Consider the following 20,752-nt stretch of genomic DNA (forward strand, 5'->3'; position numbering starts at 1 on the left):
GGTCCTAGCTCAACGCCTTAAACCATACATCGACAAATTGGTCCAAACTGACCAATGTGGATTAATGCCGGCACGGGGTACTAGACACTGCCTACAGCATCTTCATGTGGCCCTGGCCAACCGTCAGTCACTAACCCCCTACTTAGCGCTCCTCCTAGTCGACTTTGAGAAAGCATTCGACTCAGTCGACTGGGGTTATCGTGGGGATGTCCTACGGATCATGGGCCTGGGCCCCAAGTTTCGCCATATGGTCCAGGTCCTATACTCTAAACTAACTGCACAGGTGCAAGTTAATGGTGCGCTCTCTGACATTTTGCCAATAGGAAGAGGGACAAGCCAGGGGTGCCCCCTTTCACCCCTCCTCTTTGCTTTAGCCATTGAGACTCTGGCCAACCTCGTCCGTTCTAACAATCAGGTTCGAGGCTGGCAATGGGGGGATCACATGAAGACAAAATTGTGTTATATGTCGACGATGTCCTGCTGTTTCTCGCAGACCCAGTCTGATCTGGCCCCCGATGCTTACACATATTGCAATCCTTTGAACGGGTCTCTGAACTGCATCTGAGTTCAGCCAAATCGACTCTAGTCTCTCTGCACCTAACCAGGGATTGCTTTGACTGGCAGTCCACTATCCCTATCCGACGGCAATCTTTTAAGTACCTAGGTATATGAGTCGCCCTATTGCATGACCTAACCTAGGGCAGAGCAAAAAAAAGAGAGAGTTTTCCCTAATAAACCCAGAAAGGACTGGGAAATATTGTGACAAAAAACAGGGTTCCTTTCTGTGTATTCTAGTTTAGATCTTGAATTTAACTTATAGAGTAAGACACCTTCCTAGAAAACTATTTTGTCCTCAATTACTCATATACTAATCAAAGCATAACATAGATTATATCAAAACCATATTTATTAAAAAAGGGTTTCTCATCAAATGACTTAATATAAACAATTTCTTACACATAAAATTTCATACATATTTCATCAAAAATCACAACAAATAATATTCAATACATCAATGTACAGAAAGTCAGTTAAAAAAGCCAGTATTGTCGACGCGTTTCGGTGCTTTGATGATTGGAACACCTTCTTCAGGACTATGTTAAAAACATCTTCATTCTAAAAAAGTATATATAACATTAATTAGTATACAGTATATGAGGATTTATAAGTTTTTACAGAAAGTTTTTTCCTAGGCTCATACAGTGTCAAAACCACGAATAGTCAATTCATCTTACATTTATAGCATTTTTCAATTTGCGGTATCAGTCTTGATCCTGGAGTTGAGGTGGCCTTATGTAATCTCCTACAACTCTGCTTTTTCATCAAAGGATCTGTATATACAATAATTTTAAACTTAGAGTTACGATACATCCATTGCTGTAATGTATTGTATCTACATCTGGACAATCAAAGTGTCTTGCTTACTTTATGATTGTTCGCAGGGTCATGCGAGTCAATGGATAAACTCCACGGGGCTTCGTTTTAACGGTTTATGCCGGTTGTATCCACGTTCCCACTCCTTAAGTTATATGGGGATTGTTGTGGTCGTCTTTCCTCGTTTTACTTTTAGGCGAGTCTTATCATCTAAATAAACAGTGAGAATAATTTTATTCATTGTATCTGCGCTATATGTGAATTACTCACATACAAGTCTAGGGTTGTATACTTTTTTTCTTGGATGTACAAAAAAGTACTAGGAGTTTTTTATTTACACATTTGCGAGAAGAGAGGAGACACCTATTGTCTTCCCCTTCGTTGTTGTTTAGTGTTCTATAAAGGTACATCCATTATATACAAGGTCTTTTATTCTTTAGAGCTAGGGACATGCAGATAAGTATAGAAGTATGCTTTCACGAGTGTTGTTAGTTTAACTCGATCTAGTATTCGATCATAAGCTACTGAAATGAATTGCTGGGACCCTACGTAGAGCCGGGCTTGAGACCCGTAACCCAGCCCCCTCTCGTCGTTTGCTCCCAAGCTCCTCTTACCTTGGTTCGCGCCAGCACGCACCGCCTGCCCGGTCTCCCTGGTATCCAGTGTCAGTATGAGCACTGTGCCGGTGCGGCTCTATTTATGTGTGCAGTAATTGTATTTAATTGAATAATTATCTGCACCTTAGTATGGTTAACACAAAATACGTTCTCTAAGAGTTGAGCGCCATGTTTGTAGTTTTAATTGGTCCGTATAGTAAATTTTGTACACATTAAAAGACGGACTTAAACGGAAGATTAAACTTTTGAATTATAACCTAGTCACTCAATGTGACCCCCTTAGTCTCTAAAACCAGGCAGGACCTGCAGAAGTGGCAAAAACTACCACTCAACCCACTAGGGAGGATAGCATTATTCAAAATGATGATCCTCCCTGGTTCCTTTACATTACCCTGAATATTCCGCTCCACATCCCCATGCCTGGTTCAAAGGCATAGACAGTTTAATCATAAAGTTTCTCTGGAATGGCCAGTGGCCGCGTATGGCACTCCGGCACTGCCAGATTCCACCCTTTGACAGAGGCATGGGCTTAACGAACCACTACCTGTACTATCTCGCAACCCGCCTCCTGGTAATACATGATTGGTTCAATGAGGGGTGGTCCGGCCAGGCCTACTGGGCCGAACTTTAAGACCTGGGCCTCTCCCAGATTCAAGCTATGTTATATGGATTTGATTTGATTTTGATTTGATTTTTCTATTTGTAAAGCGCGCGATTGCCCAAGGGCGTCTTGGCGCTGAGATGTCCTACTGGCTCTTGAAGATGTTAGTTAGAGCTATGCGGAAAATAGCCAGGTTTTAACTTCCTTTCTGAAGGATATCAAAGATGGAATGTTTTTTATGTCTAGCGGTAGTTGGTTCCAAATTCTTGCTGTGTGCACCAGGAACCTTCTTCCGCCCCAGTTAGCTCTCTTGAATCTTGGGACCCTGATGATTTTCATTTGGCTGGATCTAAGAAGTCTATTTGGCTCATATTGTTTTAAATGGGTTTTTAGAAATTGTGATCCAGTTCCATTGATTGCTTTGTATGCTAGACATAGTGATTTGAATTGTATTCTTTTTGTAATAGGCAGCCAGTGTAGATTTCTTAGTTTGTGGCTAATTGTTTCAAACTTTGGTATTCCGAGTATCAGCCTGGCTGCTGCATTCTGCAGGCGTTGGAGTTTGAGGAGGATTTTCTTCCTGGCTCCGGCGTATAAGCCGTTCCCGTAGTCCAGTCTGGACAAGGCTAATGCTGTCGCCACTGTCTTGCGCGAGTCATGTGGTAGGTAAGGTAGTATTTTTTTGATCATTTTTAGGATGTACCAAAGTGATGATGCCAATTTACTGGCTTGGGCATCAAATGAGAGGTTAGTATCAAGAGTGATTCCCAGGTTTTTCACCTTTTGTACCGGTTCGGGGCATCCTCCCAGATCCTTTGGCCACCATGAGTGGGACCATATATTTGTGTCCCCTCCTAGTATCATGACCTCACTTTTGTCCCCGTTTAGTTTTAGGCAGTTTGTTCTCATCCATTGGCTGATTTGTACCATGCAGAGCTGAAATGTTTCTGCAGTGTTCTCTACGTCTTTATTTATTGACACCACGATTTGGGTATCGTCGGCGTAGGATATTGGGGTGACGCCACAGTTCCTTATTATTTGTACAAGGGGAGTTACATACAGATTAAAAAGAGTGGGGCTCATAGAGGAACCCTGCGGGACTCCGCATGGCAGGTTGAATAGGTTGGATTTTGCTTCTCCCGATTCTACTGAGAAGGTTCTATTCTCTAGGTATGAAGCAATGAGGGCTCAGGCTAAGTCATGTAATTGTGCTGTTTTCAGGCGAGTTATAAGGATCTCGTGACTGACTGTGTCGAAGGCCGCCAATAGGTCAAGTAGTACCAAGGCGGCCTTCGATCCATTGTCCAGTACTTGCCTGAGTTCCTCCACTGCTGTAATCAGAGCAGTCTCTGTACCATGTCCTTCACGGAAACCGAACTGAGAATGGTCCAACCAGTTGCCGTCCAACAAGTATCGAGATAACTGTTTGTTTAACAGTTTCTCTAAAACTTTTGAGGCAAATGGAATCCTGGCAATGGGTCTATAGTTGTTTGGAGTTTCGCAGTCTAGGTTAGGTTTTTTTAGAAGCGGCCTGATGGATATCATTTTCCAGTCGCCTGGGAAGATGGTGGTATTGATAATTTGAGAGAATAGTTTTTCTAGCACTATGCTCAGCTGTTCGGAGCAGATGTGCATTATTTTAGATGGACAAGGGTCCGTTGGGCTACCAGAGTTAGTGGTAAGAACCTCTTTCTGGATCTGTTCTGCTGTCGGGGGAGTGAAGAGGAACAATGTAGTTTGATCTGGATGTATATTCACTGGGTTTATCACGTGTGATTTATAATTTTTTGCTGTTTCCGTGCTATGATTTTTAAAAGAATCATAAACTGATGAAACTTTGCTGACAAAGAATTCACCTAGCGCGTTGCAGAAGTCTGATGATAGTGCTTCTGAGTTGTTGTTCTCGAATTTTGAACAGTGTCAAAAAGAGTTTTGCTAGAGTTTTTAGACTCGTTGATTTTATGTATGAAGTATTTGCTTTTTTCTGTTATTATTAATTTCTTGTAACAGGCTAAGGTAGCTTTGTATTCTTGTCTAAGGTGGGTATCATAATTGGTTCTCCACTTTTTCTCTGCTCTTCTGCACGTCTGTTTCTGGGCTTTTAGTGCTTCCGAGAACCATAGTTGTGAGGGCGTTTTTCTTTTCAGAGTAGCTTTTTTTTGTGGGACTGTCAGCTTGACTGCATTCTCCAACCATTCGTTGAATTGTTTGCAGGCTATATTACAGCTTTCATCAAATGCGGGGTAGGATGATTGAAGTGTTTCTATAAATGCCTGGTTGTCAATTTTTGACCATTCAAGGTAGGTTGTTTGTTTAATATGTTCCATAGGTCTCCCAGTGTCCTCTTTAATTTCTAAAGTAAATCGGATTAGTTTGTGGTCTGACCATGGGACCGGGAGAGTGTCAATTTTATTTAGACTCTCACATGAGGTGAAGATACCGTCTAATGTGTGGCCAGCCTTATGGATATCAATATGTACCTTTTGTTCCAGATCAAAATTTAACATAGCATCGATAAATGAGGCTACCTTTGGGTCTGAGTTTTTTTCTAAATGTAGATTAAAATCTCCTAAAATTGTATAATCTGGACTTGTCACACTGGATTCGAGAAACGAACTTAGCAGCTCAATTAAGGGCGTTTTTGCACTAGGTGGTCTGTAAATTAGTAGTCCATTAAACGTATATTTCTCTGTGATTTTTATTTGGAAGGTTAAGGTTTCACAGTCTGGGGTACTTCCTTTGTCTGAAATTTTAATTCTATAATCTTTTTTTTGCTATGATTGCCAATCCTCCTCCACGTTTTATTTTTCTGTCAGCTCTGGAGAAGGAGTAACCTTCCGGAATGGCCAAAGTCAGATCGGCATCTGATGCTTCGTCTGCCCATGTTTCGGTGACAAATAGTATATCAATATTGTGATTATCTATTAGTTCGGCTGTTTGTATGTTGTGCTTGACTAGGGACCTGAAATTAATTAGGCCAGCTTTCAAATTGTAATTTCTATATTTTGGTATCCTGGGTTTAGCCAGGTTGTTAATGGGGGAGAAGTCAAAAATGTGTGAGCAGGTTGGACATTTTTTACCTTCTTTGTGTAGTTCTATCTGGGCACAGGAGATGCATGGTCTTAATTGTTGGAGTTCTTGACTGGAGTATTTCCGTTGTTTTTTCTCTGGATCACTTTGGACAGGGGGTATGGCCCTAGGCCCGGTCTTGGCGCGGACGGGCGCAGACGGGCTTGCCTTTGGCACGCAGGCGGCGCTCCAGTTGCGCGCTTCCGCTGCGCGTTTGTGGAGAACACATTTTCAGTGGCGGGGAAGGGGGTGTGGCCTGCATCTGTGGGCGTGGCTTGTGCTCGCTCCGATTTGGCGGCAAGAACTCCGACCCGCTGCAGCCCTGAAATCGGCAGCGCGGGGAGTTCCCAACAGGTGAGGTGGGGGGAGTGCTCGGGGGTTGCGTGCTACGATTTTTAGAGTGCAATTATAATCAAGAGCAGTCTGTTAAAGCAGCGTGCATCAATTAATCAACATACAATTTTAAAAGTATTTCTTTAAAATCAGTAATACAAGAAAATAGTTAAAAGCAATTTACTCTCCCGGCTGTCTCGCCTCAGGAGTAGGATAGTCTCTGTTTAGCGGCATGTGCTCAGCTCGCTTTTGAAGTCTTGCGGAGGGGGTGTGGCCTGCGTCTGTGGGCGTGGCTTGTGCTCGCTCCGATTTGGCTGCAAGAACTCCGACTCGCCGCAGCCCTGAAATCGGCAGCGCGGGGAGTTCCCAACAGGTGAGGTGGGGGGAGTGCTCGGGGGTTGCGTGCTACGATTTTTAGAGTGCAATTATAATCAAGAGCAGTCTGTAAAAGCAGCGTGCATCAATTAATCAACATACAATTTTAAAAGTATGGATCTCCCATCTCCAGGGACCTCCCTACATTGACCCGTACAGTCCTTTTGGCCTGGCGTGCCTCCCTACAACACACTCAATGGCAGGACTAATTGACCCAGCAAACCCCACTTTGGCAGGGTACATGGCTACAGGAGGTTGGTGGTCTGGATGGCTTTAGGTGTGGGGACCTCATTGGCATTTCGCAACTTGGAGACGTATGGGTCAGTGATCATATTCCTTCCTTTGCCGACCTGCAGACTAGATATTCACTTTACCCATACCAGTTCTACAGATATTTACAAGTCCTCCACGCTCTAGACACACATATAAAACCTGGCACTTCACTGCCAGAACACAGCCGCCTTGAAGCACAGGTCATGATGGGTAATCTCGGGAGGGGTAGAGTATCATGCATATATCGCTCCTTACAAATAATGGTCCTAATTTCCTCAACCAGCGGAGAAATAGGTGGGAGACATGTCTGGGTTTGTTGGAAGATGAGGATTGGAGGGAAGCACTGATGGCGGCCAAAACTATCACTGTCTCAGCTCAACTTCACCTGGTCCAGCCTTATTACCTGCATGCCTCCTTCCTTGCCCCTAGCAGCCTGCACAGAGCAGGCCTAATTCCACATCAATATGCACAAGCCGCGGTACCAAATCTGCAGATTTCTTTCATATGGTATGGTCATGCCCACGCATGATCCCTTACTGGGCCACCTTAGAAGCAGAACTCACAGAGGTACTGGGATGGGAAGTCCCACACAACCCCCTGAACATATTATTAGGTATCACTGACAGGTTAGATGGATCCAGGGCTGATAAAGGGTTCCTGGGAACCGCTCTAGTAGTAGCCAAACGCGACATCGCGGCAGCATGGAAGAACCCCATCCCGCCCACTATAGCTAAATGATGTAGAGGAGTGGACTGGTGCGCTGCACAGGAACTACCTTTATATAAAGCCAGAGGCTGCCCAGCCAAACACCGGGAAGTCTGGGGCAAATGTTTGGGAATGCTAGATTGAATGGCTCCTCTGATTCCTTGGGTCTAGCTCTATATCCCCCCTGGAGGAGGGGGAATAATAATGTATTTTGTTGTAGTTGTACTACTCACCGGTAGTCACAAATTGTGGTGCTGCTTGTCATTACGTACTGTTTGTATTCAACTTTTTATAACTCTCTTTGTAAAATCAATACAATTCACTGTAAAAAAAAGAAACAAAGAGGGATATGCTCTGACACCATAGACCCTGCGAGGCAGCCATATTGAAGATACAGAGGCAAGTTTGTTTTCCCAACCTTCAGGAAAAGTGAAATGCTGACCAAAAAAACTAGGAGGGATTTACTCTCACTCTTCTTGCACTATATTGCATTCAATATTTCTCATGAATAAAATATTTTATCCATTACATCAAGCTAATCACTACATTGCATGGTAAGTCTAGGTAAGTAGAAGTGATTGAAAAATAGTAAATATTTACTCATCTTGATGATGTATCATTAGGAGATGTACTGGATGCACTATTTTGGTAGGTCGATATTATTGACCTTGATATAGCGTCATACTGCAATATTGGACGTGATTTCCTACCTTCCCAACCTCTTGGGACTGTCCATACAGCGAAGAAGACATGTCCTGATAGTCTTCCTCTCTTATTGATCAATTCATCACTGAAGAATAACCCGTGGGTTTCTGCAAATGAATACTGTACATCCAATGAATGATTCATGTTTTGGGGTGCTGCCAAAGTCACCTTTGATTCAATAAACCTAAAGAATCTAACAACTTTCTTACTGTTCTATCTTAAGGATATCCTTTTGGTTTGTTGTGCTTTTCAAATCATTCATTCATTCACCAATGAACATACAAAACATCTGTCTAGTGATCTTTCTGCACCATCAGCTTCTGAACATCCACTGCTGCTTCAGTTAATGAAAGAATTGCCAGTAGCCTCTTCCTGGGCAGCCTCAAGTCCATTTAGATTGAGTACAGCTCAGTGCCCAAATAATATTTCTCAGCACCCTGTGCTATCCTTCCCTAGCACCTAGAGGACAACTCATTTCCAAGTTGAAGGCTAAAGCCTCTGTCACAGTCTGAATTCTGAATTTAAATGTACAAATAATTTTTAAAATAATTCCTCTGTGGCGTTAGTTTAATTCCCTTCCTCTACTGCTTTCTATGGGACGGTGTTGTAGTAGTAGTGGTAGGCCATGTGTGGTGCTTGACTTACTCCAAGGTTGAGCTGGGGTTCATTTAACCCTGTTTTGTTACAATTAGGGCTGTAGTACATTTATAATTGTGTACTGTGAATTGAAATGGTCTTACTCTTTTGGTATTGTGTTTTTGTAGTAGAATGTCCCTCCCTAAACTCCTTATTAATTCTCCGTTAGCTCACAGTAAGTTGGTAGTGATGACACTAAGAACACGTTCAAAGTAAGTGTCAGCCTTAATGTGGAAAACCTCTTAGCCGCAGTCAAGAGACTGAAAGGACTGATCCAAACAAATACAAAGGCCACTATAGCAATCTAGTGGTTCTAGAATAATGTATCAACATCATCATGTTGGTCACCAGTTTGGCCTGTTCCACCATAAATGGAAGAAACAATCCATCTTACCTTTTTACAAACGTGGAAAGAATTAAACTATCATATCAACAAAAATAAAGTTGAAACAATATAAAACTAAGTATACAAATACAGGAGAGAAAATGTGTCTACAATGGGAACACAAAAGGCGTTTTAGCAAATGCTTGCTCAAAAGGTATCAAAATTCTAAAAATATATATGAAGAAGATGAAACACATGTTTGCTTGCCCTTCTCAAGATACTATTCCCACAATTTAAACTCTTTAACATCCTTCCGTGTCCTATCTGAGTGTGGTTTGCACACACTCTGAACTGTCTAAGAAACCACCCTTCCATAAGGTCATATGGTCCATGTTCGAAATCAGTTATTTTTTAGTTAAACTATTTTCTTCAGTCTGGTGATCCTTAACCAGGCCATTGTACTCATAGGTGCTCTTATTTTGAACCATTGACACACTTTTTTTTTTTTAAATATTTTTATTGTGGCGAAGATAGTAAAAAGGCACAAGGCATACAGTCATCAACCCAGTTGATATGCAGCAATAGGAACAAGCAGTCCCGGTGTCGATACACAGCCACTTACGGCCCACATCCCGGAGGCAGGGCGGCGCAGGAGTAAAACATGTATATTAGTAGGGAAAATTGCATTTGTGCTCCAAGTATCTTAAAAAACATTATCAGTGTCTACGCCAGTTTTCTTCCTTATGTCACACTCCTATACTACATAACAGTTGAACAGTAACTAATTACCCCATGAATGGCATTTCCAGTGCTGATCCGAGTAAAGTAGGAGACGTATGCAAGGGCCAACTAGGTCGCGGTCATCACAATTCAGTGTGGCCTTATGGGAATCACAGCTAAATACAGACATATCTATCAAGGAATATCGGCGTGACCACAAGGGACCCCTATGCTGCTTCTAAGCTCCCCGCATCAGACCCCCCCCTCACAGCCAGACTCCGAAGACGCAGAGGAAAACAACTCAGCGCTGGTGGCGTCTGGATCATCCCCCTCCAGTCCCTCCAGACACATTGTTCTCCAGGCGAGTAAGTCATCTTGGAGCTTCCCATCTTTGCGAGTGCGTTGCATGTGTGTCTCCTCTGCTAAGGCCCATTCCTTTGCGTCCCTCAACCAATGAGAAATCTCAGGTGCCCTCTGACCCATCCAAGTAATGGCCACCCGCCTCCTCGCCAGAACCTGTAAGAGTTGCAGAAATTTATAAGACAGACCTTTCTTTTTTGGCTTAGGCACTAACGCCAGCAGACAGTGGAGTGGGTCCAGATGCAGCCTAAGGTGTGTGGTTCGGGCAATGTATACCACCACCCGCCGCCAGAAATCCTGAACTAAAGGACATTCCCACGCTAGATGTAGGAAACCCGCCCTCTCCATCCCACATCTGGGGCAAGTATGACGTCTATCTGTCGATATACAATGGAGGGAGACAGGTGTCATGTAAGTGCGGTGGACAAAATTAAAGTGTATAAGTTTAAAACGCGCATTGCAGGAGACTTTGCGAGTCAACAGTCCAATCCGCTTTCTCTGAGCAGGATCCAACTCTATCCCCAGGTCTGTCTCCCAAGCCACCCAGGCCGGCGCCAACGGGGGGATCGAGTCTCTGCGCATGGCAGAGTAAAGGAGGGAGATCAGGCGCTTACCTCTCCCACAGGATAGAATGATGTCCAGGGTATTAGTGAGCGGGGGCGCCTCTGGGAATTGGGGCCATGTTGTCCTGGCCACATCCCGAAGACTACCGTAGTGCAGGTATTGGCCCTCGCCAAGGTCAAAGGAGTCCACGGCACCCTCAAAGGTCACGAAGGAATCATTTGGGTAGAGATCTGCAAGGGTCTCACAGCCACCCGAGCGCCACTCTCGAAAGGACATATTTTCCTCTAGTTTGAGTATCGGGCCAGTATCCAAATTGGGAGCTCCCTATGGAACGGCGCGCGCCGCAGCACCTTCTCGACAAACCGCTGCCAAATGCTAGCTGTGTGTCTCAACACATATGGCAGAGTGCCATCGGCGCCTCGACCCTGCATTAAGGCCTCCTGCAGGTCCTTATCATTGGCCGTACCCGCCAACAGGGCCAGTTCCCAATTCTCGTCTTCAGCGAACCACCTGGCGGCCGGGAGAAGCTGCGCCGCATAGTAGTACAGGTCAAACCTCTGGGCCTCGAGGCCGCCTTCGTCCCAACACCTTGTTACAGTGTGTAACACGACTCTACTGCGCCCACCTGCCCAAAGTAGGGAGGTGAGGAGTGAGTTCAGCGTGCGGAACACTCGGGGTGGTAATGGGCATTGAGTGTTCTGCAACACATAGAGGACCCTAGGGAGCATCACCATCTTGGCAACTGCCAATCGCCCCATGAGAGAAAGAGGGAGTGTGTTCCAAAAGGCAATAGATTTACCGAGGGCCGCGAGAATTTTGTCAATATTGTATGTCAGGAGAGTCTCTTCAGAGGTGGCCACCTGAATACCCAGGTACCGGAATGCCAGCCGTTCGTACCGGAGGCTCAAATGGCGAGGATACGCATCCGGGCCAGGGACAGCATCAGTCAGCGGAAACACCAGAGACTTGTTGACATTCATACGCAGTCCAGAGGCTGCACCAAAGCGGTCCAAGAGCCGCAGTAAGGAGGGGAGGGCTTCCACTGGGGAAGTCAAATAGAAAAGCACATCGTCGGCGTAAAGGGAGATTACATTGGTGGTGTCCCCCACCACTATACCCCAGTCTTGCAATTCCGTACGGGCAGAAACGGCTAGGGGCTCAATCGCAAGAGCAAATAGGAGGGGGGAGAGAGGGCATCCCTGCCGGGTGCCTCTCCCCAATGACCACTCGTCAGAGCGGGCCGATCCCAAGCGCACCCTGGCTCAGGGCGCCCCGTAGAGCACCCGGATCCAGTCGCGAAATCCAGGTCCGAACCCCATTTTCAGGAGCACGTGCATTAAATAACCCCAGTGCACCGTATCAAAGGCTTTGGCCAAATCAACTGAGACCAACACGTGAGGGCCCTCCCCTCCCCGCACCTCATGTAATATGTGGTTTAGGCGACGCAGATTCATCGCCGAGTTACGACCCGGGATAAATCCGCACTGGTCGGAGTGGACGAGCTGAGTCATGTGCGGGGCAAGGCGCGTGGCTAATAGTTTAGTAAGGATTTTTGCATCCGTGTTTATCAATGTGATAGGGCGATAAGCTGCGGGGTCTGTTTTGTCACCGCCTGGCTTCAAGATCATACACACCTCACCCTGATTCATGGTGGGCGGAAGGGCGCCAGCACGCAGAGCCTCATTGTAGACTTGTAAGAGGGGGGAGGCCAGGACATGTACGAAGGCATGATAAAACTCAGCCGGAAATCCATCTCCGCCAGGGGTCTTGGCCCGGGGGAGGTCGGCTATCGCAGCGGTAATCTCACCCAGTGTCAGCTTTACATCAAGTTCCTTCGCCCCAGCTTCCGGTAGGGTCTGAAGGTGAAGGTCTTCAAGGTACGAATGATAGACATCCTCCGATATTGACGGGTCAGCCTCATAGACGGTTCGTAGATGGCTTCGAAGGACTGCAAGGACATCGGTCTCAGAGTGGACCATGACGCCACTAGGGTTCCGTAGGGCCACTATTCGTTCAGGCGCGAACTCCCGATGAAGTATCCAGGCTAACAAGCGGCCAGACTTATCTCCGTCACGATGGAGACGTTGCCTGTATTGGCCCAGTGTAGATTTATCAAGCCTTGTGAGCACGTCGTGTATTGTCACCAGGGCAACGCTCTCCGCCTGTCGATCCAACTCGCCCGGGTCCGGCTGAGATTGGGCGCGTTGGAGCTCAGTTTCCGCAGCCTGTAAGTCAGACAACAGTTGTTTCCTGACCCCGTACGACAGGCCCATACACGCTCCACGCACCACTGCCTTCAGAGCCTCCCATTTAGTGGAGTAGGACAGGTCATCCCCCACCCAGTTGAGTTCCAGGTAGTCGGACAGTGACGTCGCCACATGATCTCTGGCTACCTGATCCTGGAGCAGGTCAGTTGGCAGTCTCCACGTGCGCAGGCGCGCCGCACGATCAGGCCACTTCGCCATGCATGTAACTGGGGCATGGTCTGACAGGTATCGGGCCTGGTGTGTAACCGTCAATGTAAGAGAAGAGGTAAGGTTAGCCGCAAGAACCCGATCTAGCCTACTATGTGTGCCATGCGTCGGGGTGTAGCATGTGTATAGCTTCTGTGTGGGGTGGCAGGTACGCCACACGTCTACCGCCCAGAGATTGTGCATCAATTTCTGCAAGCGCGCCGTCATACGGGGCTTAGTGCCCGCTCTGGGTGGGTGACGGTCCAACTCATGATGCAGTACGCAATTGAAATCCCCGAACCAGAGGAGGGGTGCGTCCAGACTCGGGGCCACAAGATCCTGTACCTGAGAGAAGAAGGCCGGGTCATCAGTATTCGGGGCATGCATGTTAAGGAGCAGGAGTTCTTTGTCGTCTAATCTGAGCCTCACTAATATGTACCTGCCTTCCACATCTGCATCTACATATTGAACAGCACAAGGAATCCCTGGGGCCACCCAAACGAGGACCCCCCTAGCATATGTGGAATAGGAGGAGTGGAAAATCTGGCCTCTCCATTTCCTAGCCAGCCATTGTGCGCCGTCGTCATCTAAGTGGGTCTCCTGTAAACAAGCAATTGAGACCCCATGGCGTTTAAGGAAGGTGAGGACCCTGTGTCTCTTGGTGCACGTGCCCAAGCCACGCACATTCCACGTTAAAAACTTAAATCCCATGGCCAATGATTACGCCCAACTGGGCTACAGTGTAGGTGCAACCTGAACCGTCTCCATGTGGCCCCCACTACATGTAAATCTAGGGGCGCAGCTCTCAGGACAAGCTCCCCACAAATTGGAAACAGCGTGTACATAATGCCAGTGTCATCTTTGTCACAAACCCCAACCCACCTCCAACAACCCCAAAACACAGAACTTTTGCAAGAACACCCTCATCTTCACCACCCACGAGCAATAGGATAGCAACAACCAGAACCGCCACCCCGCCCTTCCCCCGCCAGTGCCAGGACGTGCACAGCCACCCCATACAACACACACAACAAAGCAACCCCACCCACCCACCCTCCCAGCTCCCCGAAAGACCCAATAATCCTGAGATAATTACCCGGGCATGTCTTCCCAGCTTTGCCAGCAGTGTGGATACGATATCACTCAAAACTATAGTCACTCCCACCCTCTTCCCCCCGTAGCCCAGACCACATGGGCACCAGTTCTATGGTACCAACCATTGTTCGAAAAGGCCCCAACGACAAGGATGATCTGCGATAGGTCAGAGAGTTGTAAGTCCGTGCAGGATCGCACAATTAAGGGCCGGCTTACAGAAGGCCCATTCCAAGTCAAGGCAAGAGATCATTCCAACCCCGGTGCAGGTAGGGCTGTCTCCGGGACTACTGGAGCCGTAGAGTCTGTGTTCAACAGCATTTCCTGCAAAGTATCCGGTACCAAGATATCATCAGGAGCAGCAGCCCCAGCTGAACTCGAGCTAGCTCTCGTCGGCGAGGCTTCCATAAGGATAGCACCATCCGGTCCCACTGTGGGTCGAGCCTCAGGAGATCCACGGGACCCAGAACGGCGACCTCTCCTACCACGACGCCTCCTCTGTGGCCTGGTCCCCCAAGTGTCACGCGAGCCCCCTCTCTCACCCGGGGACAGGTCATCCCCTCTGATCTCGAGCCACTCCCACACCTCCGCTGGTGTCTCAAAGAAATGTGCCCGGCCCTGGGAAAGTACCTTGAGTTTGGCAGGATATAGAAGCATGTACTGAAGCTTCATGTCACGGAGTTTTTGTTTAACTCCCAAGTAGGATTTCCTTTGTTCCTGGACTTGTTGGGTATAGTCAGGGTAAATGGACACGCGACTGTTCTCAATCATGTGGGGCCCCGTCTCTCTCGCCGCTCTGAGGATACAGTCGCGGTCTTTGTAGTTCAGGATTTTTGCGATAAGGGCTCTAGGAGCCTCCCCCGGTCACGGAGGGGGCACCAGGGCTCTATGTGCCCGCTCCACTATGAAGACGCTGGACAATCCAGTCGGGCATAGGTGCGTACGGATCCAAGTCTCTAGGAAGCGTTCAGGGTTCCCCGCCTCCAATCGTTCCGGTACACCCAGGACCCTTATGTTGCTCCGACGCGCTCTTCCCTCCGCATCCTCGGCGCGCCTTTCCAATGCGCGGGTAGTAGAGGTAAGTTGGGCAAGCGATTTTTGCAGAGAGGCGACCTCTCCCTGTAGTTGAGTGATATTGCCCTCCGCGTCTGAAACCTTGTCCGCCACTTTGCGAAGGTCTGTCCGCAAAAGGTTTACATCAACAGAGACCGTTTCTATCTGACGTTCCAGGGCAGAGTGTGAACCCTGAATAGCCTTAAGGATTTCAGCTCTGGACGGTTCTGCTGAGTCTTCACCCCTGTCATCAGGTCCCGTCTGCCTCGTGATTCTTTGTGTCTGCAGGCGAGGGGTAGTGTACTGCACCATCGTGTTAGGCTGGGAGGTCTTTGAACCACGATCTTTGCGGGCCGCCATAGTGATTGACGCAGGTCTGTATGATTCTAGGCACGCACCTCAAGCCCCGCCGGCCAGGGAAGGCCCCCCGAAGTAGTCCAGGTCAGGAGCAGCAGGCGCAGTGTGGCCAAACCTGGGCTCACCGGTGATGCAGCGCAGGCAGTGCCCAAGGCAGTCCAATCGATGTAGCAAGAATGGCAGCACAGCATCCGTCTCCCTCCAGTAGGGGACCAGGATTCGGGACCCCCCGAGACAGTAAGGACCAACGCAAGCGGGAAAGTGGGCACCCCCTCCTCCTCACCTCACGACTCTCACCTCCTTCAGTCCATCAACAGAGCAGCTCCCAGGCCCCAGAGATCTGGGCAGGGAAGGACACAGGTGTACTCCGCTACGAGCGGCCGCGGTCTCACCGGAGGGCCGCCTGGTATAGCACACAAGATGGCAGGTGAGTGGGGGAGGGGCGAGCCCAACCGCGGCTCCAGCGGTGCCGCTCCCCGACTCTCCCCGATGCAGCAGGGCGGCGAAGGGCAAAAATCAGGACGCAGTCCGCAGTCAGGCGGGAGGAGGGAAGCAGGCACTCAACCTCCGCAGGGGACAGCGAAGGGGCCAGGCCCGGTCAGGCACGCAGCAATCCGGGACCTCCGCACTCACGACACACGCCTCAAGCAGGAGCCTGGGCAGCGGCACTCACGTCCTCCTCCGCCGGGTGTAATCACTCCAAAAGCCAGGTATGCAGTCTCCGGTGGTAGCGGCGGGGGGTCAGAGCTCCGCCGCAGGACCGCTTCACAAAATGGACGGCGCCTCCGTCCTGTCTCACTCCTCACCTCCCAGCAGCAGGGTCACTTAGCCGCCGCCCTCCGCCTCTCCACCCGCACTCCGGGAGTCACGGCAAGATCACTGGCGCTCACCAGGGGGCTCGCTCCGGCCAGTAGCCCAGGGTGGTTCGCCCGCAGTCCGGCTCCACAGTGCAGGCCCAGACCACGGCGTCGCGTGATTCAGCGCGCCGTCGCCGCCTCAACGAACACTTGTGTGGATGCACACGGAGGGATTCAGGTCCACTCTGTCGGCTCAGGGGTCTCGGTGGGGTTAAAGCACCTTCCGACACGCTTTTCAGCTATCGAGAGAGCCCGGGCAGGAGTAATTAAAGGATTTTGCTGGTCTTCGGGACGGAGCTGGTGCAGCTCACGTCCTGTCGGCCATGCTGCTTGGCCACGCCCCCCATTGACACACTTTAATACACATACTCTTGATCGAGTACCAGTCATCATCTCCTATCTTTTTTTCTCCTGCAGTCCCAGTTTCCCTTTTCTTTCATTCATCCTCCACATCCACTTGCACCCAACCTTTCTGCCACTTCACTCACCATAGCACCAGGTTGGAATTGGGTCTTCTTATACTGAACAACTTGAATGGAGGTTTGTCTATATCCTGATGAGGTAACCTAAATCAGACATCTTTCATCTTCTTTCAACGCAGCCCATTTACTCTCACCAGTTGGATTCACTCTTTAAGTTTTTTAATAAATCTTTCCACAATCACATTTGATTTGGAGTTATAGAAGGCACATTAGTGATGCTTAATTCAATTTTTCATTCATAAAGTTCTCAATTTCCTTTGAGCAGAACTGGACTCTATTGTGCCTTAACGGTTGATGGTAAGCTCTCCCTGGAGGCCATCTGTTCCAAAAGGTTCAAGATACTTTTAGTGTTGATATCCGTCACACTTTTGATTCCCAGCCACTGTGAAACTAAATCAACCAATACAAGCAGATACGTTGTATTCTTGTACCAACCAGTAGACCTACAATGTTTAGATGTTGCTGTGTAGGCCTTAAGGAAACATCTTCCCATGGTCTACATGGAATCTCTCTGTAACGCTTGGGAGATTTCCTAGTGACTAATTCCTTATCGCTTTTGCAACTCTCAATAAAAACCCTAACTGGCCTTACAAGAAGCAGATTAAACCGGGCTACCAGAAATCTAACCTAAACATTTCCTTTGTTTTACACATGCCCAAGTGCCCCTCTTGGGCTATTTCTATCTGTCTGCCCTCTCACTGACCTTGGTGAAAACAATCTAGTTCCTTGAAAACAAATAACCTACCTCAACTGCCAAGACTCATCTCACTGCCCAAAATTGACTTTATAACCTTCATCGCCACTTGGTCCTTTTCCAATTCTTCCTAGCACTCCTCCTTACCTCCTGTGACAACACATACCTTTTCCTTGGAACACTCCTCATTGTCCACATTTGCCATTGCTGAATCCTCAACCCCTTCCAATTCCACAAGCCTTGATAAACATTCTGCCATTAAGTTAATTGAATCTGGATATATTTAACATCATAGGTATACACTTGCAGACCAATCATCCCCCTGCAAATCCTGCAAGGGACTGTTTCCAGCCTTTTTGTACCTAGGAAGGAATGCCAGAAGATGGATATTCTTCCAAGTTAAAAGACTTTATTTAAGTCTTAAATCCAAGAATAACGGTCCCACAGCAGAACAGGCTAGCGCAGTGAAAGACAGAAGAAGAATGAATTCAAGGTGAATTCTAGAATAGAAGGGAGAGATAGAATATAGATAGAAATAGAAGAAATACAGAAGAAATGTATAAAGAACAGAACATTACACAGCTTCCTCTTTTTGGAGAAACATGAAATGAAACATTTCAAAATTAAATCAAATTATGTGACATAATAAAATACAACATCAAAGGAAGTAAATAGAGTTAAGATAAAACAAAATCTTTAAAATGAACAGGTAACTTACAAAATCTTTTTGAAGGTAAAATGGAAGATGAATCAGAAACCATATTAGGAGTATCAACAACATTTTCAGAAGATGTATTGGAAACCACATTTCCTTGTGATGTAGGAGATGTGGATGTGACAACACTACTATGCAAATTAGATGATGCAACATTTGAGGAAGAACAAGAACCTTCACAAAATATAATCATCCAAATTATGAGTAATAGCAGTTTTGTTATAAATTGCAGCTTGCTCATCAGAGATAGGAACAAGTCTGTTCTTGTTCCACCATTTCCCATCATGAAGTAAACAAAAACTGAGTCCAACCTTAGATATTTTGTAAGGAGAAGAGAAAGAAGATTCTCCTTTCTTGACAAGAAAAGGTTTCTTGATAAGAACAAACGAACCAGAATTACATTTTGTTGATTGAACATGTTTGCGATTATCAAAAGGATATTTTTGTTTGTTTTGTGCTAAAGCAACAGATTGGCGTAAAATAGCATCTTTGTCAGTATTGGTGACATATCTTGAAGAGGAATTAGAAGAATGCCGCTATAACCAAGAAGGAAGAAGTAAAGAGCGACATTTTCTACCTCTTAACAACTCAAAAGTAGTGAAATTAGTTGTAGAATGAGGTGAGTTGTGATATGCATTGACTTTGTTTTTAAGAAAAAAATTCACATCTAATCCAGAGGATAGAGCAGTCTGAACACCTTCTTTAATAAAACGGTTCGCTCTTTCAACAAGTCCATTAGCAGCAGGACTGTATAAAGCTACTTGAACATGTTTAATATTCATGGATTTTAGGAAATCTTGCATGGCATTCGATACAAAATTAGTACCATTGTCCGTAACAAGCTCTCTTGGAGGACCTTCGGAGGAAAAAACATTTTTGAGAAATTGCAAAACAGAATTGGTCGAGGCTGATTCAACAAAAGAAAAATATATCCATTTGGAGAAATAATCAATCAAGACCAATAAAAATCTTGACAAGGTAGGTAACAGATTAAAAGGTCCAGCAAAGTCCAAGGCAATTTTCATCCATGGACCTTCAGGTAAAGAAACTGGACGTAGTGGATTTTGTGTCGTCTGCCAATATTTGTCAGAGACAACACATTGAGGACACAAATCAACAAAAGAAGAAACCTGAGCGTTTAAAGAAGGCCACCAATAGTTTTCCCTGAGTTTCTTACAAGTAGCAGTGACCCCTAAATGTCTCGTATGTGCAATCAATGTAAGTTTATTCCTAAGAGAAATTGGAGGAATAATACAACCATTCCTAGTGCAGATGCCATTTTCTAGGGATAATTCTGAAGAAATCTGAGCAAAAGGTCTTAGATTATATGGAATATTGCGAATGGGAGGCCAACCCTTGACAATAAAATTAGAAATTCTCTTTAAATCATAATCTGTAGAAGTAGCCTCAAGCCAATCTCTTTCAGATTTGGCACCATTAGATGAAGAAGCATCAATGGAAGCTACGACACAGTCAAATTCATCAATGATATCATCAGTTGAAGGTAATGGAAGCCGAGAGAGGCAATTCACCCTGAAGTTCTTACCACCTTGAATATACTTAATGGTAAAATTGTATTCTTGCAATTTAGATAGAATACGTACAAGGCGAGCAGAAGCTTTGCCTAAACCATCTCCTTGCAAAAGATAAACAAGAGGCTTATGGTCCGTGTATAAAGTAAAGAAATTACCCCAAAGATAAGTTTTGAATTTAGAGACAGCCCAAACACAGGCTAAAGTCTCTCTTTCAAGTGTCGAGTATTTGGACTCTGCATGATACAAAGATCTTGATGCAAAAGAAAAAGTATGATCTTTACCCAAATTTTTCTGTCCGAAAACTGCACCAAGACCATTTAAACTGGCATCAACAGTAACTGTGCAATGATGACCATGAACAAATGAACTGAGCGCAGGGGCATTGACCACCAACTCTTTGATATTTTTAAAAGCAGCACTAGCATCATTGGACCAAACAAAACTAGTACCTTTTTTGAGCAGTGTTCTCAAAGGTTGGACACAGGTGGATTACTCAGGTACAAAACAAGCATAGTACTCGCAAAGACCTAAAATAGATCTGAGAGTATCTTTATCAGAAGGAGGAGGAGCTTTAAGAATAGCCTCAACATTGCAAAATTTAGGTTTAATACCTTCTTGTGTGATGGTATGACCTAGATAATCAATTTGCTCAAATAAAAATTTACATTTCTCAGGTTGAACGATAACTCCCCTTGAATTTAAAATAGAAAAAACCTTATATAAAGTGTGCAAATGCTCTTCCTTTGTCTCTGTGAAAACAAGAATGTCATCTTGATATGCTTGAACATTTTCAATATCTCTAAAAAGAACATTCATGACCTTTTGAAAAGCCAAGGCTGCCGAAGCTAAGCCAAACG

The sequence above is a fragment of the Lissotriton vulgaris genome, chromosome 9, assembly GCF_964263255.1.
Source record: "Lissotriton vulgaris chromosome 9, aLisVul1.2, whole genome shotgun sequence".
NCBI lineage: Eukaryota > Metazoa > Chordata > Amphibia > Caudata > Salamandridae > Lissotriton > Lissotriton vulgaris.